This window comes from Carcharhinus amblyrhynchos, unplaced genomic scaffold, assembly GCF_965287045.1.
Source record: "Carcharhinus amblyrhynchos unplaced genomic scaffold, sCarAmb.v2.hapA scaffold_48, whole genome shotgun sequence".
NCBI classification, from domain to species: Eukaryota; Metazoa; Chordata; class Chondrichthyes; order Carcharhiniformes; family Carcharhinidae; genus Carcharhinus; species Carcharhinus amblyrhynchos.
The window spans coordinates 2,065,558-2,074,960 of NW_027649789.1; positions in this window are offsets into that span (position 1 = coordinate 2,065,558).

Consider the following 9,403-nt stretch of genomic DNA (forward strand, 5'->3'; position numbering starts at 1 on the left):
ATTCCCCGCCTTTTGCCTGGCACCCTTCTTAAACAACAGCGTAACATTAGCCGTTTTCCAATCTTCCGGCACTTCCCCGGAATCCAGCGACGTCTGGAAAATAAACACCAAGGCATCCACTATAACCTCCGCCATTTCTTTCAGAACCCTCGGATGCATTCCATCCGGTCCTGGGGACTTGTCCACAATCAGCCCCTCCAGTCTGTCGAGCACCACCTCTCTAGTAACAGTAATGTCATCGAGACCCTCCAGTCCTACCACCTTTCCATCTCTAACATCTGGCAAATTATTCACATCCTCCTCCATGAAGACCAAAACAAAAAAGTTATTCAAGACCTCAGCCATTTCCCCATCCCCTACCACTAAGTCCCCCTTCTCATCCTCTGAGGGTCCAACGTTCACCCTAGCCAGCCTCTTCCTTTTTATATATGTATAAAAACTCTTGCTATCCTTTTTTATATTAAGCGCTAGCCCAGCTTCATAGTTTCTCCTACCCTTCTTTATCAACTTCTTTGTCAATCTTTGTTGACATTTAAACCTTTCCCAATCCTCTTCTCGCCCACTACTCTTAGCTACTCTAAACGCCTCCGCTTTTAATTTAACACTTTCCTTCACCTCCTTCGTTATCCACGGCTTATTACCTCTCCTCCTACAGTCCTTTTTAACCATCGGAATAAATTTCTGCTGAGCACCAAGAAAGATCTCCTTAAAGATCCTCCACTGCTCCTCAGCAGACCTACCTTCCAACGCGCTCCCCCAGTCCACATTCGCCAATTCTTCTCTCATCCTACCATACTCCCCTCTGTTCAAACAAAGGACGCGTGTCCGGGAACCCACTTTCTCCTCCTCCATGGTTGCCATTGACTTGAATTGCTGATTGGTTGTTGTCCAGCACAGAAATGAACTCGGACACAATCTCTCATGTAGGGCCACAGAGTCACCAAGTGCTTATTCCACCTCACACTAATGAGACCACGACAGAGATCAGCAGCTGGAAAAGTGCGTTTGGTTCTCTGCACTCACAGGCAGCCAGATCAGCACCCTCACGTAAACTTCAGGGAGACGTAAAACAAGTTAACAGTAGCAGCTTCGGAAATCTAACCCACTGATACATTAATTTGCATTTGCTCTGACCGGAGAAGAGCTGCAAGATGTAATCCACTCCCAGGTTCCTCGGTGTGAGGAGAGGCTGTTACATTTAGAACCATGGATAATTATGAACACATTAATGGCTGGAATCTTAGACGGGGATTCAGTCAGAGGTTTACATTGGAAATACATGATACACACCAATGAACTACAACCCTTTTATTCCGGGTTTCCGTTGCATGGGCGTTTTTTTGTCTACCGAATTTCAAATCTAATGTCCATTATCCTGGGGATAACTGCCTCCGAATTAGTATCAGCATCTGGATCATAATCCTTAAATAGGGATAGGGAAGAGGGCGGCCTCTCAAGATTCCCAATCAGTGATTCAAGATATCAGCCTCCAAGTGTCCTGGCTCTCTGGCTGTGCCTCTATTGCTCTTCTCAAACCGCTGGCTCTGCGGGATGCTGGTGTGTGTTTGCTGACAACTTAAATACTTCCACTCGGGTTACAGTCCCATGGGCACTGTAAGCGGGCTTTTTCTCACTCAGCGTCTGGCCATTGCCTCATTCCGCAGGTTTGCAGAGATAGAGGCAGCCAAGATTAAAAGTCAGAATTGCTCCTGATCATGCAATTTGTGCAGTACTGCCAACAGGTCAAAATGCAGGGCATGGCCATAGAACTCCTTCCCCGCTGGTGTTTGTCCAATTTTCAGGTATATTTTGCATTTGTGTTCGGCTGAAAATGGAATAACAACTGCGCAACCGAAAATATGCACATGCAAACAAAGATATGAGCGTGTTTACCACTGGGCCAGTAGATTAACACCCAACAGTTTGGATCCAACAATGACAATGTCTTCTCAGCATGTGTGAATAGCTTTCTTCATCAGTTATCGTGCCAATCCTGACTCACACATCGAGGCACCCTGCATCCTGATGGGAACAAGAAAATTGCTGCATGGAGACAGTCACAGACAGGAATGTTGCTTTAGATATCACAATCCAATTGGATAACTCCATTCAATGCATCATGCTATAAGTTATGGGGCCACGGTCAGAGTGGTGTAGACAATTACAGCACACAGTCACGGTGTGGCTTCAAACGGGAAATGTGAAGGAATGGAAATACGTTTGGAAGAATTTATTCAGCAAACTGATCACCCGTGAACACGATCCTGCACGGATTCTTTTTCTCAACCGACTGATGTTGTAATTTCATGCTAGAACAGTTATAGCATTAAGCTTTACAAAGTGAGGCAACAACCTAATGAAATGTCTAATTAATAATATTTTATTAAAAGGCTACATTGCTGAATAACATTACTGAAATGGTTACAAACATACTCGCATTAGATCATCCCCTGATCTTCGAAACTCCAGATAAATCTACTATGTAGAATCTCGCTTCGTAAATTACGTGCCTGTGAGGATTCTCAATGCTGTTTAGTTTTATTGAAATTCGTCCCTCAATTCTGCTCTAGTGAATCAATACTTAGTCATGCAGAGAGGAACTGGCTACATGGATTGGTCATGCGAAATGGCCACTTAGTTTTCCAAGATTTGTAAATGAGATTGATTCGCCATGGCGAAGATATAGGGACACTGTGACAAGGTGAGACAGTGGGCCTGGGTAAAATACTCTGTCACAATCGACAGAAGCCCCATTCTGCACTATCAAGATCCTATAAGGCGGGATTATCCGGCCTTCCTCGTCCCTCGACCGGAAAATCCTGCCCGAGGTCTAAGGATGATCCTATTCCCCACCAGCCACCTGCTCCGATTTCAGTGGTAGGCGGGGCAGTAAATTTATTAAGCTGGGTCAACTTAGTTCCAATTAGGTCCAATCCATTTCTGTCTTTACAAGGCGATGGTGACTGCTCTATGCAACAGTCAGGTGTATAATCACCATTTGCTTTTCAGCCAAATCAAATCTACAAAATTCCAAAGTATTGTTGCAATTGATAGAAAAGAATAATATTTATTCACCGACAAAAACACCAGTTTATCTTTAATAACGCATTTGTCACCACATGTTGAAGAAAGCCAGTTTTGGAAATGTCAGATATGAAGCGTGTTTGTGGTCAACTCTAATATAAAATTGAATGCGCTCGGCGCTGTGAAATTGTTTGAAGGATTGAGACATATCATAATTGAGTTTTAGATATTGTTTTAAAGTCCGCCATTTATGGTGATTAACATTATTTATTTTAATATTGTGCTTTTGCTTCAAACTTCAATGAAAGAAACAGAACAGAGAAGAAAATCAGCATTGTACAAAGAGCACAATTAAAAGGAAACATTTCCCTCAAACATGTCTAAGTGCAATCTAATTTCTGATCACATTTGAAAGCCAAAACAATGTTTTTTTTGGTCTCTCTGGATTCATACGCAGACCAGACCAAGTGAGGGCTGCAGTTTTCATTCTCTAAAGGAACATGGTGAACCAGGACGGTTTTTACGATAACCGTTTTTGATTTTTGACTCGAATTCAAATTACTCAATGTGCCATGGCAGGATTTGAACCCATGTCCGCACGTCTGACCCTCTAAATTGTGAGTGAAAATACCACTGCATCCTTGTCAATCCTTTTGCCTCAGCCTTGCTGCTTGTTAATTTCTGAATTAATATTTCAGATGGCAATTTTATCCGGATTTCTTTACAAACTACTTTCTTTTTCCTTTGGACAATTTCTGAAAATTGAGTGCAGCTCGCAACGGTCAGGAAAAATGATTTTTTCGTGTATTCTACTCTTGGTATCTCAGGCCAATTACAGAGGTTAATGCTCTATTTCTCATTTGCATTTGGTCAATTGGATATGTTACCATAGGAACAAATGTGCCCCAGGAAACAGACTTGGTCCTGATCAGTTACCAGAGCAAAGATTTCCCCACCCCGATCTATAGCTATAGAAACTGCTTCCTGCCTTAATCATTTATCATAGCAACAGACCACTACATCTGCTCTGTGACAGAATCCCTGACAGATTATCATGCAAATGTTGGCCATCCAAGATTTGTTACCCTATAAGCAGCATGTTTCTTCATTCTACCACCTTAGAAGTAGTCTCCCTGCTGATTGTGTGCTAATACAATGCATTTTATCAATCATCCGTTATCAGAGAAAATTAAAATTAAACTACATTTTCTAAACAGTCATAAATTCAGTTCTTCTCCTCATTCCTCCAGAATTAGCGGGGAAAATGTCTGGGGTTGCGGGGCTGGGACCTGCGTGGGATTGTTGTCATTGCAGGCTCAATGGGCCGAGTGCCATCCTTCTGCACTGTAGGGTTTCTTCCTATGATACGCAATGAAAATTATGCACTCAGACTTAATTACAAGTCATTTACCTACTCCAATAAAAAGTGTATATTCACTTTGTTTTCTTTTGTACATCCTTGTCTGCTTTCAATTCATAATTCGGGTTATATAGTGTAGAGGTTATGTGTAAAGTTCTCCAATAAGACAATGACCATGTCTGCTTATTTATACTAGCTTGAAATCCGTATTTATTTCCTTTCTTTCGACTTACATCCTGACACAAGTATGAGAAAATGTCCTTGACTAGTGAAGTGTGCACTACGGATCGAAGTGCATTACCCCTCGTCTTATGGGAACACAGGAGCTGCACTTGTGCAGACTTCACTTGGATAATTGTCCGCACGTTGCATGGAGAACCGTATTTATAATTAATTCAATTTGATCCTTGATTGATAACTGCATGTAAGGCAATTTTTTTTTACACCAGCAGTTTTCCTGAGTTTGAGAGTTTTAGTAGTCGGTAGGTAATGTGTCATTTAAAATTGTTTGATTGCAATCTCCTTCACTTTTGAAGTTTACCAGTAATTTATATAGTCTCTCAAGGAGACTACACGATTTCCCAGTTCCAGATCAAATGTGTGCATGTTTACAGACTATTTCCAGACTGGGTTTTCACAAAATAATGGTGTCTGGGGAATGTACCAATGTGCAATGGATGTTGCCCGGATCGTTCTGCTACTTACAGTGAGATCTTGGGTAGGTAGTTTTCGCAGATGGTGAGATGAGAGTCAATATAACGGCTCCTCAAGGGTATGTCAGTGATTCGAATGTATACTTGGTAAATTGTCAGTGATCTTCTTGCATCCTCTTATTAATGAAGAGCGGCCCTGCGGAGTTGATCAGGATTTACATGCTGACAATGGAATGTATTAGAACCAAAACAACATCCCAGGAATGAATTTACAGGAGTACTTACAGCAGCTCCCAGGAAATGTGGACATTGCTTACAAAGTAACATCGCACACATTGTGTCCGTGTATTTCATCATCAGGATCATTGTATTTGAAGCCAGACCCAGGGAATATGTCTTTGTGAATCATCCGGCGTCAACGACCAGCTAAGGTTGGTTGTCTCCCCTGCCCCCCAACAACCTTGACCCTCCCTCTCCTCCCTCTCCCCCCTCACCAGTGTATCAGAGTGTAACTCTCCGGAAATGATCGCTGAGAGAGCGTTATTGTTTTGAATGGGTCATTTTGGAGTGTATTATTATTTACAGATGTTCTTTGGGATCTGTTTCCATAGAACCATAGGACCATAAAAACTACATCACAGAAACAGGCCTTCTGGCCCTCCTTGGCTGTGCCAAACCATTTTTCTGCCTAGTCCCACTGACCTGCACCTGGGCCACTTCCCTTCACACCCCTCTCATCCATGTACCTGTCCAAGTTTTTCTTAAATGTTAAAAGTGAGCCAGCATTCACCACTTCATCTGGCAGCTCATTCCACACTCCCACCACACTCTGTGTGAAGAAGCACCCCCCTAATATTCCCTTTAAACTTCTTCCCATTCACCCTTAACCCATGTCCTCTAGTTTTTTTGTTTCTCCCCTAGCCTCAGTGGAAAAAGCCTGCCGGCATTCACTCTATCTATACCCATCAAAATCTATCAAATCTCCCCTCATTCTTCTACGCTCCAGGGAATAAAGTCCTAACCTATTCAATCTCTCTCTGTAACTCAGCTTCTCAAGTCCTGGCAACATCCTTGTGAACCTTCTCTGCACTCTTTCAGCCTTATTTATATCCTTCCTGTAAGAAGGTGATCAAAACTACACATAATCTTCTAAATTTGGCCTCACCAATGTCTTATACAACCTCACCATAACATTGCAACTATTATACTCAATACTTTGATTTATAAAGGCCAATGTTCCAAAAGCACTCTTTACGACCCTATCTACCCGTGACGCCACTTTTAGGGAATTATGTATCTATATTCCCAAATCCCTCTGTTCTATTACACTCTTTATTGTCCTATCATTTACCATGTATGTTCTACCTTGGTTTGTCCTTCCAAAGTGCAATACCTCACACTTGTCTCTATTAAATTCCATCCGCCATTTTTTGGCCCATTTTTCTAGCTGGTCCAATTCCGTCTGCAAGCTTTGAAAACCTTCCTTACTGTCCACTACACCTCCAATCTTTGTATCATCAGCAAATTTGCTGATTTGCTTTCATTAAGAAACATGTATCATTGTGGATTGTGCCACTTTTTTTGCAAATTTTCTTGCTAGCTCTCTACCTGTGTCAAACTCCTTATATCTCTTTCCAATGTCATCCCTCCATGCCTCTTCATCTCACTTTGGTTACATTTATCTTCCATCCACGCTTTCCCTCTCACTTTTTCTCTGTCTCTCCTACCTTTTTTCTGGTCACCACCATGTTTGAATATCTGATTGCTGGTTTTTCTAACAACTCTCCTTCTCTATTTATCCCTAAAAGTGTAGAAGTCTATGTGTCAAACTGCATCTGGTGTTATGACACTCTGCTTTCCTCTCTCTCTCTCTCTCTCTGTCCCTCTTTGCAACTCTGACACTGATTCTCTATCCCTGTCTCTCTTTATCTATTTCCTCTCGCTAAGATCTTGCTATTTTTCATTTTGCTTTCTCACCAAATCTCTCCCGCTTTCCGTCTGCTTCTCTCTCCAACTCTAAATCTTCAAGCTGTCTCCCTCACAATCTCTCTGTCTCTCACTCCACATGTTTAAGAGTATTCCTGTTTCTGTCTATTGCTACACTTCTCTGTATTGTTTTTTTTTCTGCTGCTAGACTCTAACTTTCACTCTAACCCTCCTACTCTCTCTGAGACTTTAAGAAATTCTCTTTTTTTGTTGTTTTTCCACTGTGTAACCGCACATCCACACTTGCACCCATGGCACTTCTCTCTATTTCTGTAGCGTTCAGTCTTTCCTCTCCAGTTATGTGGCTCTCCCACTCCCTCTCTGTCCGCACCCCCCCCCCCACACACAAACACACACATTCTCCATTTATTTCTCTCACCATTTTTTGGACTCTGTCTCAGTCTGTCTTCTTCTCACTTTCTTAATTTTTTTGTTCCCATCTGTATGTATAGATAATACAGGGTCGTGAGGGTGTGGAATGCACTGCCGAGTAAGGTGGTGGAAGCGGGCACGCTAGGGTTGTTTAAGAGTCACTTAGACAGCCACATGAGCGGTCTACATATAGGGGGATATAGCAGGCCTTACTAAACATTGTAGGCTTGGGATTCCGTTTTTGCCTCAGGGATGTTACTGTCTTTGCCTGTTTAATAATGAATTTTTTGTCTCCACAGGCATTTAAGTCCACCTTGTTGACCAGCAAGGGGCATGCATGCGGCAGGTTGTAGTGGGCTGCTCTTGGATGTTGCTTCGGGAGTTGCCTATTGCTTCATGTCGTTAGTGTGCTTAAACTGGACCATCTCGAGGGCAACATGACAGCTCAGAGACTATCTCTGTTGCTGTGCGGACACATGGATTTGGGCCTGTGTCTGTGGGAGTTTGCGCGTTCTCCCCGTGGTTGCGTGGGTTTCCTCCGGGTGCTCCGGTTTCCTCCCACATCCCAAAGATGTGCTTTTAGGCTGATTGATTGGGTAACAAATTGTCCCTATATTGGACCTCCCTGATCCTCGCACATTAGGTGTAGACTAAAATCATGAATAGGTCACTGAGACAATGGGACGGCGGCGCGGGCTCGTTGGGCCGAAGGGCCTATTTCCTGTGCTGTGTTGTTCTTTGTTCTTTGTATAATGACTGACTGACACCCTCTCTGCCCCATCACTGTATCCTTCTCCCTTTTTTTTGTTGTTGGTTGATCTGCTTCACCATTTCTCTTCGCTCAGCTGTTTAATATTCACCCTGTCTTTCACTTTAATTCATTTTTCCTTCCTTTGTTCCACTTGTTATTTCCCCTTTCATATTGATCCTATTGTTTTACTTTGATTGTCATTATCTGTTTCCTGATTTAAAAAAAAACTAACCAGTCGTTGTCTACCCTCAAACTTCCCTTTCCTACCCCATGCTTGGCCAACTTAAACCTGCAACACCAGGGACAAATCTGTGATCCGTTTTCTCTCCGTGACATCTCTCTGTCTATAGGGTGCAATCCACCTATTACCAACAAAAATGGTGTGATGATCACTTCTTATTTTACCATTGATTGAGGTGGAGCCAGAAGCAAAATGTAACTTGATGTTTGTATCATATGCAAAACTGTGGAATATATTCCCGGAACAAATTCTGATTGATCGACTGATATGCATTTAACTCAACGTTTATTTTATATAGATGTGGAAACTACAAAAGTGTATGACATCAGACGGAACAGTTGGAAAGATCTTCTCTAAGTAAAGGCAGTGAGGTAAACATTGATTGTTTCTTCCTTCTAGACCTCTCTTACAGATGAATAAAATTGAGAAGTAAAAATAGCGTATCTTGACAGTTTAATAGTCATGCTAAGTAATTGTTGAGTTTGAATTAGCAGGATAATTTTTGACCTCCACAATGCACTCCAAACTGATTGACATTTACAACCAAAGTAGATTCCATGGACTTGGAATTATCCACTGAGAGGCTTGCCCCAACACAAGGCAAACAGTCTCTCTAAAGCACTGTGTTTCCCACGAGGGTTTCCGCTAACTACTGTCAAATAATTCACCTTAGAATTCTCTCCAAGAATCACTCATATCCAAAGGGTTCCAAGAGTGAACTTCTGTGTCAAATCTTGCATTTAATGAATTATTCTCCTGGATTTCGGAAAACACTAAAGGTTTTTTTTCAATCAGAGATTTGGTATTTTGTCTGGGCAGTACAGAACACCACCTCTCCAACAATGTACTTTTACTCTTCTGATTCATCAAGCCAAGCTGCCTTCTCGGATTTTAATGTGAAACATGTTAAATAATTGGAGATGTCTTATCTCTGATGTATATTTCTCATGAACTGAGAACTTTATGTAAGTTTGCTTAGTTTGAGTTCACACACGTGTGCAGCTCCTGCCCCCACC